Consider the following 21,393-nt stretch of genomic DNA (forward strand, 5'->3'; position numbering starts at 1 on the left):
CCTTTGAATAATGATATGCAAGTTTGAGAGATCCTCAGGCCATAGCATAGTGTCTTCGGGCTATGAGGATGATGCTTTTAGACTATTATGCCTTCGGATAGATTGGTGATATTTCAGCCCATGATATGCAATAATATGATGTTAACAAGACAAGGCTTAGTCTTGTGAAATGGAGGGCAGAGCTTAGCCCGATAGAAGAGCAAACAGATAGTGCTAGAAATAGAGCAATTAGTCCTTATGTGAATGAGGAGGCAAGGATTAGCCTCATGCAAATATCGAGGCGGGGATTAGCCTCATGTAGGTATGGAGTCAAGGATTAGACTCATGCAAATATCGAGGCAGGGATTAGCCTCACACATGTAAGGAGCCAAGGATTATGCTCATTCAAGTAAGGAGGAAGGGATAAGCCTCATGCAAGTATGGATTCAAGGATTATACTCAAGCAAATAGGGAGGCAGGGATTAGCCTTATGCAAGTATGGAGGCATGCATTAGCCTCATGGAGTCAAGGATTAGACTCATGCAAATAGGGAGGCAAGGATTAACCTCGTGCAGGTATGGAGGCAAGGATTAGCCTCATATGGTCAAGGATTAGACTCATGCAAATAGGGAGGCAAGGATTAGCCTCATGCACGTATAGAGTCAAGGATTAGACTCATGCAAATAGGGAGGTAGGGATTAGCCTCATGCAAATAGGGAGGCAATGATTAGCCTCATGCAAATATGGAGTCAAGGATTAGACTCATGCAAATAGGGAGGTAGGGATTAGCCTCATGAAAGTATGGAGGCAGGGATTAGCCTCATAGAAATAGGGAGGCAGGGATTAGCCTCATGCAAGTATGGAGTCAAGGATTAGACTTTCTGCCCCAGTTTCTTAACTGATTACTAACTTTTTGGTATGCGATGGCGTTGGCTGGACTTGCTCTGAAATTTTGAGGACCCTCTTCAAAATTCTGCCCCAGTTTCTGATCTTTGGGGAAATGAAAATTTTATTATGATATGACCGAATCCATAAGGCTGCCTACGTATCCCCTCTTAAACGGGAATCAGGTCAAGCGTAGTTCAATTACATCAGATGATGAAATGTAAATAATCTAAGCATAGTATCTCTTGACCGGCGTTTGAATTGATTGGTTTCGGCCAAATTTCTCCATCCATTTCCGCGAGTGTGAGTGCACCTCCTGTAAGCACCCTGTGAACCATGTATGGACCTTGCCAGTTGGGGGAGAATTTCCCTTTGGATTCATCTTGATGCGGGAAGATCTTCTTCAACACCAACTGACCTGGTGCAAATTGCCTTGGTTTGACCATTTTGTTGAAAGCTCTGGACATTCTGTTCTGATAAAGTTGGCTGTGACATACTGCGTTCATCCTTTTTCCATCTATAAGGGCCAGTTGTTCATAGCAGCTCCTTATCCACTTTGCATCGTTGAGTTCAGCTTCTGGTATGATTTTTAAAGAGGGAATCTCTACCTTGGATGGGATGACAGCCTCGGTACCATAAACCAGCATGTAGGGAGTTGCCCCGGTTGATGTGCGAATTGTGGTGCGGTACTGCAATAGAGCAAATGGTAACTTCTTATGCCATTGTTTGTGGTTCTCTACCATTTTCCTTAGTATCTTCTTAATATTTTTGTTGGTGGCTTCTACGGCTCCATTCATCTGAGGTCTGTAGGCTGTGGAATTCTTGTGCTTGATTTTGAAAGTTTCACACATAGCTTTCATTAGATCACTATTGATATTGATGGCGTTGTCAGTAATAATAGACTCAGGCACTGCGAATCGGTAGACAATACGATCCTTGACAAAATCTGCGATGACTTTCTTGGTTACAGCTTTGTAAGATGCAGTTTCTACCCATTTTGTGAAGTAATCAATGGCTACCAGAATAAACCTGTGTCCATTTGAAGTAGTGGGCTCAATCTGACCAATAACATCCATTCCCTATGTGGCGAATGGACAAGGTGAGCTTGTTGCATTGAGCTCATTTGGCAGCACTTTTATCATGTTGGCATGCAATTGACATTGAAAGCATTTGCGGACATACTGAATGCAATCCGTCTCCATGGTCATCCAAAAGTAACCTGCCCTGAGTATCTTCTTAGCCAAGACGAAACCATTCATGTGTGGGCCATAGGTTCCTACATGCACGTCCTCAAGTAGCTTAGAAGCTTCCTTTGCGTCGACACATCTTAGTAAGCCCAGATCAGGAGTTCTTCTGTACAAGTTTCCTCCGTTGTGGAAGACGTGATTTGACAATCTCCGGAGTGTGCATTTCTGAGTGTGATTTGCATGCTCTGGGTGTTCTCCTTTCGATAAGTACTCTTTTATGTAATGGAACTAAGGCTTTCCATCTGCTTTTTCCTTGACATGAGCATAATATGCCGGCTGATTATGAATCCTCATCAGAATGGGATCAATGTAATTCTTATCTGGATGCTGTATCATAGATGACAAGGTGGCCAATGCATCGACAAACGCATTCTGAATTCTGTGCACATGTCTGAATCTATCTTCGTGAACCTCTTTCTCAATTCCTGCACATGGTGCAGATATGGCAATATCTTGGAATTCTTTGTGACCCACTCTTCTTGTACCTGGTGTACAAGCAAATCTGAATCACTAATTACCAGTAACTCCTGAATGTTCATGTCGACTTCCATGTTGAGTCCTAGTATGCAAGCTTCATACTTTGCCATGTTGTTGGTGTAGAGAAATCTGAGTTTAGCAGATACCAGATAATGTTGACCCATTTCTGATACCAAGACCGCTCTAATACCTATTCCTTCGAAATTCGCAGCTCCATCAAAGAACATCTTCCAACCGTCGTATGCTTTGGTAATGTCTTCCCCTACGAACGACACTTCTTCATCAGGAAAATATGTTTTCAAAGGTTCGTATGCTCCTTCCACCGAATTTTCAGCAAGATGATCTACTAATGCTTGCCCTTTGACCGCCTTTTGAGTTACATAGACGATATCGAACTCACTTAGTAGTATCTGCCATTTAGCCAACATCCCAGTAGGCATGGGTTCCTGGAATATATACTTCAGAGGGTCCATCTTGGATATGAGATATGTAGTGTAGGCGTAGAAGTAGTGCCTCAATTTCTGAGTTGTCCAGGATAAAGCGCAGCAAGTGCATTCAAGGAGAGAATACCATGCTTCATAAGGTCTGAACTTCTTCCTAATGTAATATATGGCTTTCTTCTTCCTTATCGTCTCGTCATGTTGTCCCAGAACACATCCAAAGGCTCCATCCAACATAGATAGATATAGTAGCAAAGGTCATCCTGGTTCTGCCGGGACCAGAACTGGTGCTGTGGATAGGTATTCCTTGATCTTGTCAAAAGCTTTATAACAATCCTCTATCCAACTTGTTTCAGAATCTTTCCTCAGCATCTTGAAGATGGGTTCACATATGACTGTGGACTGTGCTATGAATCGACTAATGTAGTTGAGCCGTCCTAGGAAGCTCATCACATCCTTTTTGCTCTTAGGCTGTGGTAACTCCTGAATAGCCTTGACTTTAGACGGATCCAGCTCGATCCCTTGACAACTGACAATGAATCCTAATAATTTTCCTGCGGGAACCCCGAATGCACATTTTGCGGGGTTCAGCTTCAAGTTGTACCTCTTGAGCCTGTCAAAGAACTTTCACAGTTCCACTATGTGATTTGCGGCCCTCTTGGATTTGATAATGACGTCGTCCACATACACCTCTATTTCCTTGTGTATCATATCATGAAAAATGGTTGTCATGGCTCTCATGTAAGTGGCCCTAGCATTATTTAGACCGAATGGCATCATCTTGTAAAAATATACACCCCACAGTGTGATGAAAGCTGTCTTCTCTGCATCTTCTTCATCCATCCAAACCTGATGATAACCCGCGAAGCAATCTACAAAGGATTGGAGTTCATGCTTGGTGTAGTTGTCAATCAGGATGTGTATATTTGGTAGCAGGAAGTCGTCCTTGGGACTTGCTCTATTTAAATCATGCTCTATTTAAATCCCGATAATCAACACATACTCTGACCTTCCCGTCCTTCTTCGAAACTGGCACAATGTTAGCTAGCCAGACTGGATATTCAACCACCCTGAGAAGTTTGGCTTTGATCTGCTTGGTAACTTTCTCCTTGATTTTCAGGCTCATATCTGGTTTGAATTTTCTGAGTTTCTATTTTACTGGCAGACACTTGGGATTAGTAGGAAACTTGTGAGCCACTATGGAAGTGCTCAAACCATTCATGTCATCATATGACCATGCGAAAATGTCCTCATATTCTTTTAGGAAACAAATGTACTCTTACTTCTCTGTTAGTGACAAGTGAATGTTGATGCGGGTCTCCTTGACAGTCTCGGCGTCTCCCAAATTTACTACTTCGGAGACGTCTAGATTGGACTTAGGCTTATTCTCAAAATTTTCAACCTCACTGACAATTTCCTCGGGTATCTCATCTTCTTCCTCTGAATCACTATTCTCATGTTGCGTTGCCTCATTACATGTCACAGTCACTGGTTCATCAGGAAAAGTAATAATAATGTTGTAGAAAGGAAAAATGTAAAGATAGTAGTGAATAATAAAGAGCAAATGCATTTGATTAAAACTTGAGAAATTGTCCCGACAAAGTATGGCTCGATGAATCATGCATTCATTTTGAAACAAGTAAAACTCAAAACAAAATTACGGGAAATTTTAAATGCCTAGAATGGCTTATAGAAGTAAATTCTACCAAGCTACCCAGGGACTCGGCGGGCTCGGGATGGTGTGGCGGTCCAGTTTCTAAGAACAACTCCCTTCTCCACAGTCTGAATAATGAGGTCTTCTTCTTCCTCCTCTTTGATTATGGCACCGCAGTTCATGTCCTTATCCTCTAAGAACAAATCCTTCAACCCAACTAGTGCTTCTTCTTCCACAGTCCCCCATATTGTGTCAGCCTAGTGAAAAACTTGTTCCAAACGTGGCACTGGCTGCTCAAAAGGGTAATACGATCCACGCCATGGAGGCACCCAATCATTGTACTCTTGCCATGTATACTGGTATCCGAGCCCAAAGGTGGTACCATGGTTTTTCAGCTATATTGGTGATACCTTAGAGGTTCTTTCCCAACCTTTTGCCGGGTTCATATCCAGACCATGCCAGTATGCTTTCTATTTTGTTACTCCACCACTTATCCTTTTCGACGACATTGACTCGTTCAATGTGATGATAGATTTACCCTCCTAGCCTTCTTCTATGTTTAATGGACAAGATGGTTTGACTATTATAGATGGGGTTACTTCCATCTCCGTGAATGATTACCTCCTGGCGGTTCCATTTAAACTTTACGGCTTGATGTAGTGTGGAAGGCACGACTCCAACATCATAGATCCATGGCCGGCCCAATAGAAGATTATATGAGGCCGGTATGTCAAGCACGTGAAATTCAATGTCGAAATAAGTTGGCCCCATCTTTAAGCAAAGGTTGATTTCCCCGATCGTGGCCCTTTATGACCCATCGAAAGCCTTCACATTCATGCTTCCTACCCGTATCTCATGGAAACGTTTGTCCACCTTTTTCAGAGTGTCCAATAGACAAATATTTAGGCTCGAACCTCCAAGACCCTGGCAATGAACTTGTCTTCAAATTGCACCGTAATATGCAATGCTCGATTGTGGTTCAGTCCCTTGGGTGGTAGCTCATCTTCGTGGAAGATGATCTTATGACTTTTCTAGTACTTGCCCAACCATGTTGGCCATTTCTCTGGCGGTGATGTTATTGGGTACATAAGCCTCGCTCAACACTTTTATTAAGGCGTTCTTGTGTGCCTCTAAATTTTGCAATAGTGACAGGATAGATATCTGAGCAGGGACTTTGTTCAGATGATCTACAACAGAATACTCCTTTGCCTGTACTTTCCTCCATAGGTCATATGGCCCAGTCTCAATGATAGGCTTCCTAGTAGTGGCCTCCTTACTTGATCCTCCCAAATGTTCCGGTTTATAGACTCTTCCAGTTCTAGTCATTCCTTGTGCAGTGTCAGATTCCTCTACCTTGGCCTTCCCTTTTTGCCGAGCCACGACAACATAATCCCAGGGTATTGCTTTTGAGTTGAATAGGGGTGTGGTTGATACTGTCACAGTGAAAGGTGTGACCATTTTTACTTCAAATGGAGCGGGGGTGACTGCGGGTAGAGCCACTTCCACCTCGAATGGAACTAATGCGGTTACCTCAACCTCAATTGGTGCCTGAGTCTGAACCACAATAAGAGTGAGTGTAATTGCAACCTTAAAGTCATTACCTTCTCGAATAAGCCCGATCGACCCCTTAGGGTCCCATTCTTCATTTGTCTCTATCATATGTACACCATCACCTCTGTGATCAGGGAAGGGATTGTTGGGGACATTAGGTGCGACTTCCTTTACTTATATGACCTTGTTGTCAATTAGCGTGTGGATCTTATCCTTCGATGTTCGACACTCAACATTGGTGTGCCTTTTCATACCGGAATGGTACACACAAGTTTTGTTCAGATTGACCCATTGGGATGGATTTACTAATGCCACAGCGGGAACAGGAGTTATGTAACCTGCGACTTTCAACCTTTCATACAGTTGGTCGATGGGCTTAGCAGTGGCGGTGTATTGTCTGGGTGGCTTGCGATCGAAGTTGGGCCTTGATCTTGGTTAATTTTGGCGTGCTGGTGGTGATTGGAAGTGGGATGGTTGGGAGTTATAGGTGTGATGGACAATGGCTGGTTGGGAATATCTAGGAGATGAAGGTGGATATGTAGGCGGTGATGCTTGGTATGTGGGTGGAGGTATTTGATATGTGGGTGGAGGTATCTACTAGGTAAGTGGAGATTTTGGGCCCTGGGCCACATTACTGCCCTAAAATCTCTTTTCTTCAATATTCCACCTGATTGTAGTGCCTTACTCATGGCTTGCAGTGCCTCGAAGTTCGTTACCATCCCTCTCTTGATTATTTCTTCGATTCTTTCTTCGAGTTTGATGATGTCAGAGAATTTATGATTTTTGATAATCATTAACCTCTCATAATATTGTGGATCCTGTGCCCTGACGAAGAATTTATTCATCTGTTCTTCGTCCAAAGAGGGACTGACTTTAGCCGCTTCCGACCTCTAACGAGTAGCGTATTCACGAAAAGTCTTAGTAGGTTTCTTCTTAATATTCTGGATATAGAAAACATCCAATGCGTTTTCTGTGTTGAACCTGAACCGGTCTATGAAATTCGATGCCATGCTTACCCAATTGAACCATTTCTTGGGATTTTGGCTGATATAACAAGACAAAGCATCCCCAGTAAAACTCCTCATAAAGAGCTTCATCCAGATCTTTTCATCTTTCCCGACCCCAACAAGCTTGTCACAATAGGTCCTTAGATGAAACCTGGGGTCACCTGTGCCATCGAACATTTCGAACTTGGGAGGTTTGTACCCCTCCGGTAGTTCGACATCCGGCTATATGCACAGATTTTCATAGTTCAAACCTTCTATTCCTCTGTCACCCTCAACACCTTGAACTCGGCTTGTTAACTTCTTGAGTTCTTCAGCCATGTTTTTAATGAGTAGGTCCTTCTCGGAAGATTCCAGTGTATATGAGTGAGGTGTAGTTTCCACATATATAGGGTTGCTCTATTGGGTGCCAGGGACTTGGGTGTACTAATGGTCATTGGTGGAGTTTTGGGGATCGGGAATGAGTTGTGGCATATTTTGGGGAGTGTGGTAAGTGGTGATTGGTGGGTACTGAATTGGTTGATGGTGATGTTGTGGTGGAGTTGGTATTGGTAGTGGATTGATATTTTGGGGGTGGAGTTGCGTATTAATTTGGTGCAGTAGGATTTCATGGCTGTTAGTTTTGTGTGTTCTCAGGAGGTGTTGGGTTCTTTGTGTTTTGTTGGTGGATATTAAAGACATTGAGGGTGAATGACAAGTTTGCCAAGTTGTGAACCTGCTCAAGTTCTCCTTGCAATTCCAGTATCTTTTGTTCTAGTCTCAAGACTAGATCAATATTATCCTTTCAGATTCCACTTAAGTCGTCCATTTTTGTTTTGCCTTTTCCTTTTGTGTTGCTTGGAGGAGGAGGAGGTGGAAGGCCTCTAGATCTGGTGTGATACGCTAATGAGGCCAGTATGAGTGAACCAACCTAAGGGAATGGTAATAATAAAAATAAGAAGAAGGAAAAAAACAAAAAGGTAACAAGTCAGTGAGGATCCTGAAATGTTTGCAGTATTTAAACACATATTGCGGAAATGTAAATTTGCGTCTTAGTTTGGGAACCTCGTTGTGACCTAGGTAGGCCTAGCGACAAATAGATTTGGAGAAATTTTAATGCCAATAAATTCTTCATTTCATAAGATAAAAATAGACGAATCCCAAAATGACACTAAGATAAAATAAGTCACTACTGGCACTTGGCCTTATTACATTGTTAGGAAAAAGCAAATAAATCTAGCCTATTTGGTCCCAGAAGGACCTTCCCCATATTCAATCTTCCAGAATCCATCATATAGATCCCCCAGCTCGCGCAGCCCCAGCAGCAAGTAGGCCCTGGCCAGATGTCCTCCTTCAGCATTCTGGCAATTTTCAATCCACTTTATGACTTTACCTTCCAACTCCACTATTCCTCGCTCCAGATATTCCAGTTTCCTGTTGGAAGTGACTTCCATTTCTTTCCATTCTTCGATCAACCTCGCATTCCTCTCATGTATTTTCGGGTGCTCATTCTCAGAGTCGTGGACCCTTTTGCGCAGCCTGTTGTATTTGACTTGAGCTTCAGCTTCATCATCTATGATTCTGTTCCCTCGATTGGCCCTTGGTATCACCATTTCTTTCAGATTGTCTTCCAACCATGCCGGGTAGAGAGGCTCGCACCTTGCATAATACCTGTCTAGATCAACGGTGTTCTTCTCCACAATGATTTTGCAGTGCATGTGCTGAGCTTGGCACTTGTAAGGGACGTCATTGTCTTGAAAGTCTTCCCTGAAATGACTCATCTTGACAACCCTTGGTACAATCTATTTTCTGCCTACTTGCCTCATAACTCGCATAGGGACATATAGGTATATTCCTCTCAACCCGATCAACACCAAGTGCGGAGCATCCCTGGATCTGATAATAATTTTGTCTGTTGGGAACCATTCAAACATCCATTTCACATGTTCCTCAACCAGATTGTCGAAGAACTCTACCTATTCTTTGGCGCTTTTTGGCTGAGCAAATCTGTCTGGAATGTAAGTCATCTGCTTGGAGTGATGGAAGGCAATATGTTTGTTCCAACACCTTCGCAGAAATTCTTGGCGATAGCGACCCTTTTAGAAATGCTCCAACAACCATAACTGCAGCAACAAGTTATAACCCTCGAAATGCTTGACCCCTCTTTGACAACGCTCCAGAGCCCTGTAGATGTCGGCTATGATCATGGGGACTATGGTGTATGTCTGTCCATTAATCCCTTCCATCGAAGTTTTGGCAACCATGGCCAACCTAGTGTGGATTCTTTCCTTTTTCATTGGGAACACTATCAGGCCTAAGAAGAACACAATAAATACAAACACTCGGCGGTGGATATGACCTAGAGGTGTGAGAGAGATCTCATCGTGGTAGGTACAGAAAGACTTGCTATGGCCATACCTCTCGTACAAGTATTCGAAAGGTATGTAAGATTCCTTCAAGCACACTAGGTCGATATTCTTTTTCAGCCCCATCATCTTTAAAAATCCCCTGTCAGTATGATTTTCTGGTACCAATAACTCGGGACTATCCCAAGTCAACCCCTCAAGCTCTCCAATTTCTTCTAGGAGTGGTGTCATTTCTATGTCACCGAAAAGAAACACAACCCTTTCACTATCCTAGAATAAAGTGGCAGCCTCGATCAGTTTGTTGTTTGACTCGATATCTGGCAAGGAAGGTAGGTTACCCAGGTATTTTCTCACATGTTTCTTGTTAATTGAGGAAAGGTCCTCCCACCAATCTAGCAGCAATGGTGGAATGTTGCTAACCATACCGAATCTGGGGACCTTGTGCCTCATTTTCTGCAAAACAAAGGGGTTAGGCCTTACCCCACCAGACTCGACTATTTATACATTTATGATCAACATATCGACATTTAGTTCTCCAAATTAATGCACAGAACGTGGTTGTGTCCGTTGGGATTATGGAAAAACCGATGGACTTTTGGATAAGGCTTATCTTAAAGGATCATTATGTGGACAACATATTGATCCTACTAGGTTTGACCATGATGCATGTACGATTTTCACCAGAGTAAGGTTACTATGGGGTTTTAGACTGTTAGCCTCAAGCGGACAACTTGAGGGGGAAGACACAGAACCGTCGACTGCACCGCTGATCGACTAGTTTTACCACAAAAAAGCCTTTCCAAATTTAAGGGTAGTAAATAGGAAGAGTGCAACCACTAATTAAAGCGTTGCTATAGGATTTGATACGCATGAGTGGAATATGATGTGGAACATGATTTATGTAGCAGTTGATAACATGTAGTCAAGTATTTGCACATAGGGAAAAATAAATACAACATTTAAATAATTGAAAGACAGTTACAGGAAAAGAAAACAAAGAGACAAGTCAGTTTTATGGAGAAAGAACCATAAATGCTTAAAAGAAAATGGCGGTTAAATTCAAATAAGAGAGAAGAGTACGGGATAAAGCATGCTTGGACTAATTATTAAAAGATAATTTCATTATGGTAAGAGCCTAAAAGGTATCCCCAGCAGAGTCGCCATGTTATCGCACCCCTTTTTTCCTCTGCGGAGAAAAGTTCGGGTTTCAACATTCATGGGGGAACAACTCGTTTCATTTTGGGAATTGGGTATTTGAAAAATCTCCACCTAACAGATTATGGTGTGTTGGGGCACTTAGAGCGATTAACTCTTGGATTGGTTTGCATTACAAGAGATTTAGGGTAAGGGCTTGAACTAACCTTGAGGGGAAGGTGGTAGGCACCCCTCGTGGTCCACAACGGTGGGTCCCAGCCAAACTTAACTTATGAATTAGTCCATTAATAAATAAATAGTTGAATCAAATAATTTGCAAGTAAAGCACGTTGGACGCTGTATAACTCAAACAATAAGACAAAGATTTTGAACAAAGTTGTATACATATAAAACAAAGTTTTAAACAGAAGGGATTTGGGAAAGGAGGGGTCCTAGGTTGGTTAGCCTACAGGATCACCCCACACAATGTCCGGTAAACACTCCTCAATAAAGAGCTACACGCGACATTAGCGCGTAGTCATCATATCCCATATCTACCCTTCCCACCCTCTTAGTGGTTATTAAAGCGAGTGTTGGTTAGCGATTTTTATTGCGTGCTGTTACCCGTCCCTTTTTGATGGTCCTGGAGGAAATTTAGGACCTCTACCTATAGGCAGTTCTAGACAGACCCCTTAGGTTTAAAGGAGAAAATACTAAGGCGGCAGGTAAGAACAATAGTACCTTAGCACATAAGGCAGAAAAGAAGCAATTAAAGGCTTAAGTTTACCTCCACAAACAACACACATATACAACACGACTCAAACACAAATAAAGGCTATATTGTTAAATGGTATCCTAAGACATGATGTCTAAGCAAATATCAAGACATAGAAGATAGACGGTTTATTTTATAAACTCAGAAGTAATGGCCCTATCATTTTGCCTACTAATTTTAAGCTTGTTGAATCAAAACAACATTAAGTAACAGAAACGGATTCAAAGTTGCAGGATTTGAAAAGGCCCTATAGGCTTGCCTACACGCTGAATAGTGGTGTCCTAAGAGCATGATAACTACATTTGATATAGTAAAAACAGTGGGCAGATTTTAAAGTAGACTCTTGAGTTCCTATAGACATGCTTTCTAATAGTAAATTAGAGCAGTACTCTAAAGAATTCATTTCAGTGAAAACAAACTACTAATTAGACCAGTTTTGAAATAAACTAATCATGAACTGGATTGACTTATTTAAACTAAACTGATTTTAGATCTATAGGTAGAATTTCTGATGTTGTTCCCTATGGGCATGATATCTAATTGTTAAGAGCTGATGTTAGAAACTTGTAGGCATGATAACAAATGGAAACACATGTAAATACCTTATTATAACAGAAGTTGAACTTGAACATATTCTATAGGCGTGGTATCTACTTGTGAAGTTGATTTTAAGACCTATAAACATGCTTTCTATTATTGGAAACACTTAAGACCTATAGGCATGATTTATAACATGGTAAGGCAAACATAGCGAATATAGAATCCTATAGGCATGGTTTCTACCCATATTACCCCCCAAATATGTAACTACCCACCCTTTTTCACTAGTCACCCCGATATTCGTTTACAAATTATTACAAACCAGATGAATGAATTACATAAATAGATAAAAAGAACAAGAAGAAGTTACACTATAGGGAGCCTGAAGCAGGCGCAGGTAATTTCCCAAACCTCCAATAGCCTCAAATGCCAATTTCATAGACAATATCATTGTCTAGGTGCGTCAGAGTTCCCTAAGGATCTCAAGGATCCCGGGTAGTGCTCACACCTAGACTTTGTAACCAAATTGAGTAAGTGCAGTGTGGAAGGGCCAACCTCAGTGTGCCAGAGTTCAGAGGGTTCTCAAATGGATCCCAAGGCAGTACACACATTGGAGGGGGCAGAACCTAGTGATTTAGGAGTAGAGTGAGAGTGCTTGACATAGTTTGAAAAGGTTTTAGTAGGAAAATAGTGTTACAAGAGATTTACTTGAAATAGTTTTGTAAAAAAAATAGGGAGTTATTAAATAAGACAATTTTGAAAAGGGTAAGGTGACTAACAATCAATCAAACCAAATACAAAATTAGAAGAAGTTCATCAGCACTTCAATACATGGAATCAAACAGGTGCACATATCCACTCAAGGGGTAATGGGGATTTGGGGTAAGTATAGGGCACAAAGTAAGCATAGATACACATAGGCACAAAATCAGAGAAGCCTTGTAAGGGGTTCAAAGGATTTTAAGGGATAGCTATTGGCACCAATACAATAGGAGTTTCAGAAATAATTATAGAATCAGCCATTTAAAGTTACAGATCAGTTTGCATATCAAAACTGGATAACAAGTAGACAAGCATTCAAAGCAAGGTAGAGTCATGTTGAGACATAATACTAGGGTAGGGGGTAGAACATGTTCTGAAAAGCCTTAAGAAGATTAGACTAGTATGCTTGATGAAGTAGTAATGTAAACATGTCAAGTGCATGTTGAACAACAGAACCATAGATAGAAACAAATGAGGAACATGATACACTGAAGTAGTAAAAGAAACATATTGGTTTTGAGACTTAAATTAAAATTAGAACATACCAGTAGAGGGATGGTAAACACAAAGTGAGGAATAAGCAAGCACAATAGCTAGCCTTGGCTTGCAGCCGACTAACTCAGAATAATAGCAAGTAACCAAAGAGATATGAGAAAGTTTTTTGAGTGTGAGAGAGCTTTCTGAACTAATGTGTTCGTGTCCTTGTGTTTATGAGAGAGTATGTTTATATAGTAGTTCGAAACTAGGTAAAATAAGGCAAGAATCATAATAGTATAGTAATTATGGAACTCAGAACCAATCAGAGCAAAATCAGTACAAGTACTCCCTTAATTTAAGGGAACCAGTTCAAATGATAAGAACAAGTAACAAATAAGGAAAGAAATCAATGTACGACCAATAAGGAAAGATTTCAAATCAGTAAGTATAGGGTAAACAATTAGGGCTAAGTTCAGAAAACTCTAATTAAGGAGATAGTCAGTAAGAATAAAGTACCAATGCAGACAAGGTAGGCGAATCAATTGATTTAAATAGAAAGGGTAGGAATGGAAGGTTTTAAGGAAGGTCTTCCAATCAAACCATAAAATAGGGAATCCAGAATCAATCAAAGAGAAAGTCATGAGTCAATGTTCTAGCATATGAATAGAGTGAGATAAGAATAACCAGACTTAGCAAACATGAAGGTTAAATAACACTGATAGAAAGATGCAAGTTTTGAACAGTCAAGATGAACACTAGCACATAGAGTTGATGTATATTAGGCTAAGAAACTCAATAGAAACATATTTGAGGCAAGATAGTCACAGAAACACAAACAAGAACCAGTTAGTCATAGAACCAAACGAAGAAACCTAGAAAATTAGGGCTTTCAACATAGACGAGTTAAAGATGTGATAAACTCATAGAATCAGTTAAAATAATGCAAGAAATAGAAGTTTAAACACAAAGAATCAATTAAACAAGGTTTTAAAAAAAGTTCCAAAACACTAGTTTTAGAAGCAGGTGAAAAACACTTAAAATCAACGATTTTTGTAAAGAGTTTCGAGGATAGTATAAAACATTAAAGGAACAAACTCAAATCTTCCTAGATCTGTGCAGATCTAGGAGGTACAGGAAGAAATTAGAGTATCAAAAGAAACCCATATAGAGATGAAATAACCTGTCTAGAATCCCATCGTAACAAATACAACATGATTTTGCTCAAAATCACACTGGAGTAGCCAAGGACAGACAAGTGATGACCCCTAGATGCAAGTCGGCATGGCCCTGGGCCCTTGAAGAACTTAGAGAAGGCAGACATGGCATGAGAGAAGCCATTAGAGGCTTAGGAGACGATGAGAGGTCGCCAGAGACGAGAGGTCAGCGTTTGAAGGACTAAGGTTAGGTTGAGAGTGTTTTGAGAGAGGAGAGGATCTTAGGGCGGAGGATGAGGGAAAATGGTTAGGGTTGGGGGATCGTTTGGAATAAAAAAGGCAAGACTGAACGAGGGCCGTTGATCTTTTAGATCAACGACCAGGATTTGATAAGTTTTGGTTCAGGTAGGTGCATTTAGGGCCTGAGTCGGGTTATTTAATCCGAAATTGGGCTGGGGTATTGGGTTTAATTGAGGGTAAAATTGAAATGCAATGTGGATAGATTTTAAATAGCCAATTTATCCCCATATAATTTATAATAAATAATAGATAACTTCTAAAAAATAACTTCATGTAATAAAATGATTTAAAGTAGATATTCAATATTTTAAAAATATAGAAGGTCAATTTTATGTATATAAATGTAATTATACATTAATAGGGCTAATATTGCAATTATATGCAAATTATTTTTAAAAATATAAATGTAATTATATAAATACACTAAAAATATTTAAATAATATTTTGGCATAAATATAGAATTTAAATGACTAAATTACCACAACCATAATTTGAGGGATAATTATTGGGAATTTTATGAGTAAAAAGGGTGGAAATAAATCAATTTAAAATCTTTAAAAGTATAGACAAATTATAAAAACCTTGTGCATGCTTATATATGCATAATGTTGATACCCAATTTTTCACCTGTATACTTTTAATATACAAAATACTTTCAAAATAGCATGTATATGCATATATAAGTATGTCCCAATTTTTTATTATTTTTCCATTATTTTTTAAAGATTTTTAAATTAATTTATTGCCCTATTTTATCAAGAAAAATCCAATAATTATTCCCAAAATTATCATTTTGGTAATTCATTTATCGCATTCTCCTACATATACTAAAATATAGCTAACATAATTTTTGCATATTTTTATAAATTTATTCAGTATTTTTAAAGTTAAATTGCATATAATTGCAATATTAGCCTCTTTTTAGAATTAATTACGTTTATGTTTATAAAATTAACTCCAGTATTTTTAATTTAATACATATGTACTATTAATCATATTAGTACCTTTAATTTATTTCCAAAAATTATTTTACAAAATAAACAAGGGAAAAATGGCTATTTAAATGCTAACCCCGTTTATTTCAATTTTAGCCTTATTTGAACCTCCAATTTGAACCCAATCTGAGACCCAATTACCCTGACCCAAACCCCGTTCAAACCAACCCAGACCCGTTTCCCACCTACCTTCTCTAATCTCAACCGTTGATCTCCCAGATCAACGATCCCTATTTCCCTTACCATTTTTAAACTCCAAACTACCCCAAACCCTAATCATTTTTCATATGTAGCTGCCTATGAATTCCCCCTTCCCCCAATTCTATCTCAAGCTCCTCTCAAACCCTAGCCGCCTCCCTCAGCTTCCACCCTACTTCCAAGGCCATTGAAGGCCTGTATTTACCTTCTTTGGCTTCCACATGCCCGATTATCACGTTTTCAAGGCTAGATTCTGAAAAGATTTGGTCCAGACCTTGGTCGATCCCAGTTCTTGTGGCTGTCTCCGGTCATCTTTGACTTTGCTCCGGCCAACCATGGTTATTCGAGCCTGACTCTCAACTTCTCCGGCTTAGATAGATGGTTTCCAAGCCTTTCTCACCATCTGGATTTCTTCTGAAACCCTAACCTTCGAGGTTCCTCCGATTTCTTTTAGATCTATTTTAGATTTGTGTTTACTCTAAACTCCTAAACGTTTTCTCAAGGTTTCTTTCCTAAACTTTACCTTCGAAACCCCTTTTATCTTTTCCGATTTAGGGTTTTGTTAAGTCATTTCAAAGCTTTCTCTGATTTTTAACATGTTCTACTATGTTTCTTTATGTTGCTCTTCTACTGGAGTGTGCATGTTAAAAGTCTTAGTTTTTTTTGATGTTTCTGAATCTATTTCGTTAAGTATTTGATCGATTTATTTTCTTATCATCTCTGGACTCGATTGTGTTGAAAACCCTAAAACTTTGGGGTTCATTCGAGTTCGGAGACTATTTGCTTTGTGATTTATTTGTTAGTCATGCTCTGAACTCGACTAGTTTCAAAACCCTGATTTCTTTGGACCTATTCGAGTTTCTGAAGTTGCTTCATCTGTTGCTTAATTGATTTAAAAAATCTTTTGTTTCAGCCTCTGTTTCTTTATGTGATTTTGACTTCCTGATACCATTGAAACTCTACTATAAGGTCTTTTCATTTGACCCCTTTGCAGGCTATTTGATACTCTCTCTTTTCTCTATTACTGAGTTACTAAGATTGACCTATGTGACTACTATGTTTCGATAGTCCACTACTTACTAACTTTGTGATTGCATGACGCTTCTCTTTGTCCTAAATTCAGCCTTGCATGCCTAATACTTATGCACTCTTTTATATGCTGAATTTCCCTCTAAAATGACCTTCAATTTTGGACTGATTTCAAACCTCCTTGTGTAATTTTGATTGCATTCATGTGTTAAGTGATTGACTCTTTCCTTGCTTCGCCTTACTGATTTCCCTGTTTCTTGGGTTGATTTGAAAACTTTCCTTAGACTTTCAATTCTCCTATTTCTGACTTGGTTTATTCGTTTATTCATAGGAACCCCTGTTATGCTCCCCAAATCAGTAATTTCAAATCCCCGACTCCTTGATTTACTATGTGCTGATTGTCTCTATATTCTGCAACTTTACTTTGTTTTCTTACCTTATTTGGTTAACCGAGTATTTCAAAGATTCTTCCCTTAATTAAACCCCTATGTATTTACCCCTAATTGTCTACTCTGCATAAGATGCCTACTTTATTTCTTTCCTTAAATGTTTTTTGTCCATTACCGTTTAAGTTTAGCTCCTTAATTAAAGGAAGTTCTTATACTGATTGAATTTAATTAGTACCTAGTTCCATAATTACTGCTAAATTATGATTCTTGCCTTATTTTCTACCTGTTTTCAAACTATAAATACCCTGCTCTTTCATTAACACAACACAGGAACAGTTTTAGTTTCTTAACTCGCACTCATACTCAAAATATTCTCTCTGTCTACTTGTACTGTGGCCTGTTTTCAAGTCCCGCTACCTGCTTTTACTATATTCTGCTTCTCTGAACTGGTATGTTTTGATTAAGGTTCCAGCATCACAACAATGTGTTTACTTAATACTTTTACCTTCTTGTCTGTCTACTGCTGGTGTTCAGTTCTGTACTTATTTTAGCATGCTATGATTTCCTTCTACCTGTTCTGAATTTATTATGAATCCTAAACCCCCACCCAATGTGTTCGATGCTATGGTTTGTTTGAGGCATGACAATACTGAATTTTACTGCCCATGACTCAAGCTTGATCCTCTGGGATCCTAACCTCTATGTTTCTCTAGTATTGTGTGTTCCGGTAGGCTTATATACATGCCATCATCTTCTATTGTTGTGCATGACCACAAGCTTACCCTTGCGTAAGCATAGGCTCTTTGCAACTTCCCAACCCCCTTGAACCCCTTTTGTATGAAATTATCAACTTGTTTGTGGCTGTTTCCCTCTCCTTTATTCCCTCAGAACTCTGTTTCTTCACTTGCACTCTCTCTTAGACTTAAGTTCTGCCCCCCTCTTGTGAGCCTTGCCTTGGGACCCAATGAGCTCCCTCTGAACTTGGGCACTTGAGGGTTGACACTTCCATACTGCACTTGACCCCATTCTGGTGATACAATTTGGATGTGAGCACTGCCCGGAGTCCCATTGAGGCTCTTAGGGAACTTTGACACACTCAAATTGGAGAAAGGCTTTGGATCAATGGTCTTTGAGTTGGTCTATGTCATAACTCAGAAAGGAAGTCAAGAATCAGGCTTTCTCTGGTTGTACTTTTCTTTGTACTTTTTCTGATGTAATTTTATTCATTTTGATTTGTAATAAGTTGTAATAAACACTTGGGGTTGGATAGTGAAAAGGGTATTATATTTATTCATGTCAAGGGTAGAAATCATGCCTATAGGGTGTTCTAATTCTGCATATTCAATTACATATAGAAATCTTGCCTGTAGGACTATTCTAATTCTGCATATTCAATTACATATAGAAATCATGCCTGTAGGACTGTTCTAATTCTGCATATTCAACTACATACAGAAATCATGCCTATATGGTGTTCTAATTCTGCATAGTCAATTACATGCAGAAATCATGCCTATAGGACTGTTTGGATTTTGCATATTCAACTACATGTAGCAATCCTGCCTATAAAGTTTAAAACAAAGTTTCGCATTTAGATACCATGTCTACAAGGTTTTCTGCATTTCGACACCACGTCTATAAGAGTTTAAAATCAGAAATGCATAGAAAGCATGCCTATAGGAGCTTCTAAATGAATCTGATTCGCTTCACTCAATGTTAGCTGTAAAATCAGTAATATTAGGTGCTATCACCTTCAGAACCTGTGACCAATTTATTTAACTTTGTACGATCTACATCGTTTTTAATAATCTGAGTCCCTTGCTGAATAAGTATGGATGTAGAATAATTCATTTCGAGTTTTACTGTCTTATCAATTTCTGAATTCAGTAGATACCATGCCTATAGGATCCTCGTCTAAACACTTAGGCAAGCCTTAGAGTAATAATTGTAAACAGAATCTGCTTCTATTAATTATTACAACCAGCAGGCATGCCTGATTCAGACTTCTTACCTGAATTATGTAATAAACTGAAACTGTCTCAACAATCTACTCTCCCTCGTCTTTAATACTTTAAAATCAGACCTAATCAGTATGTGCAATTCATGCTAATTATATGCTATCTTTATTTAAGGAGGTATATCTGAGCCTCTGTTTGTTTAATGCTTTTCCCCAAAATGTGCAATATGTGTTTTTTATGTCGCCTTAGAGTTTTTACCTATTGAAACTTCAAATAAGCCTAATATCCTTCCCTTTTTAGGATTAGTAGTCCCAAGTGCCTCCGGGACCGATAGGAATGTGACGGGTAATAGAATGCAATAAGTAATCGAGACCAATCCGCACTTTAAATACTTTAACGGGGCGGGAAGGGTAAATATGGATATATGACCACACGATAATGTCACGTGTAGCCCCTCGTTGAGGAATGATTACCGGAAATTGTGTGGGGTGAACCATATTTTTTATAAACCTAGGACCCCACTCCCTTTATTCTTTATTTCTTTTCTTTTAGCATTTCAACTCCTTCTTTTAAAAAATCAGCTCTTCTAATTGTTCTTTCAAACTTTGTTTACTTTCAAACCATTATGTATTTAAATCCCCTCTTATTTGAGCCTTATTTGCTTATATCTTAATTACACTCCAAAATTCACAACAATTGTCTGGCCGGGAACCACACTAGTGGATTCAGAGGGGTGCCTAACACCTTCCCCTTGGAATAATTTCAAGCCCTTACCCTATCTCTGGTTGTTCAAATAAAAACCTTTGGTATCCTAATGCACCCTAATCATTAGGTGACAACTCTTCAAATTCAAACCCAATTCTCAAAAGGAATGAGTTGTCCTTCCAAATGTCAATCCGCGAGGAAAAAGGGGGCGCGACAGCATGGCGACTCTACTGGGGATATTTAGGCTTTTACCATTTCAGATTATTATTGTGAATTCATACCTCTTTATGTGCAATTACTTTTTTAATTCATTTAAGCATTCAATTCCCTTTTCAATTGCAAAACTGACTTGTCTTTTTGTTTCTTTCCTTTATTACTGCTTTAAATTATGAAACTGCTGTATTTACTGCTTTCTTAATGGGAAATACATGTCAACATGCTTTTAATTATTGCATAACCATGCTCAACATCATACTCCACTCGTGCCAAACAAAATACCATAGCAACACTTATAATGAGTGGTTGCGCTCTTCCTATATTATTACCCCTAAATCCGGAAAAGGCATATTTGTGATAAAACCAGTCGATCAGTGGTGCAGTCGACGGTTCCATGCCTTTTCCCCTTTGAGTTGTCCACTCAAGGGTACCAATCTAAAACCCCATAGAAACCTTACTCTGTTCAAGTTGTGCATGCATCATGGTCAAACCTAGCCGGGTCAGTTATGTTGTCCACATAATGACCCTTTAAGATAGCCTTGACCAAAGTCCACTGGGATTCCAAAACCTAAACGGACGTTACCACATTCTGTGCATTTATTTGGAGAACTAAATGCTTCATGCTAATTGTTGATATTAAATAGTTGAGTCCGGTGGGGGTATGGCCTTAACCCTTTTGTTTTGCAGAAAATGAAGAACGAGGTCCCCAACTTCGGTATGGTTAGCACACCCTAACTCTTGCTAGACTGGTGGAAGAGTCTTCCATCGAATGGACAAATCAATGAGTGGAAGGAGAGGGCCGCCAAAGCTAGCGAAAAGTTGGAATATCTGGAATACAGTCTGCTGGAGTTGGAAGGAAAAGTGAGGAAGAGAGTCACCGACTGCCAAAACACTAAGGGAAATGAAGGAGAACGCCTGGCAAAGGCATTTTTACTGGTGAACCTATGGGAATTGGAGGATTTGATTAACGAGAGCATTCAACCTGAGGAAGGTCCTTCTGGGACCAAATATATAGGAGTTTATCTTTTCACTTTATAAATGTAATAAGGCTCTGGCTATTAGTGACTTTTACTTCTGGTTTATTTAGTGCCGATTTTGGATTCGTCTATTTTTATCAATAAAATGAGGTATTTAGCATTCTAAGTTCTCTAAAACAATTTGTCGCTAGGCCTACCTCA

This window comes from Nicotiana sylvestris, chromosome 12 (genome assembly GCF_000393655.2).
Source record: "Nicotiana sylvestris chromosome 12, ASM39365v2, whole genome shotgun sequence".
In the NCBI taxonomy this organism is placed as follows: Eukaryota; Viridiplantae; Streptophyta; class Magnoliopsida; order Solanales; family Solanaceae; genus Nicotiana; species Nicotiana sylvestris.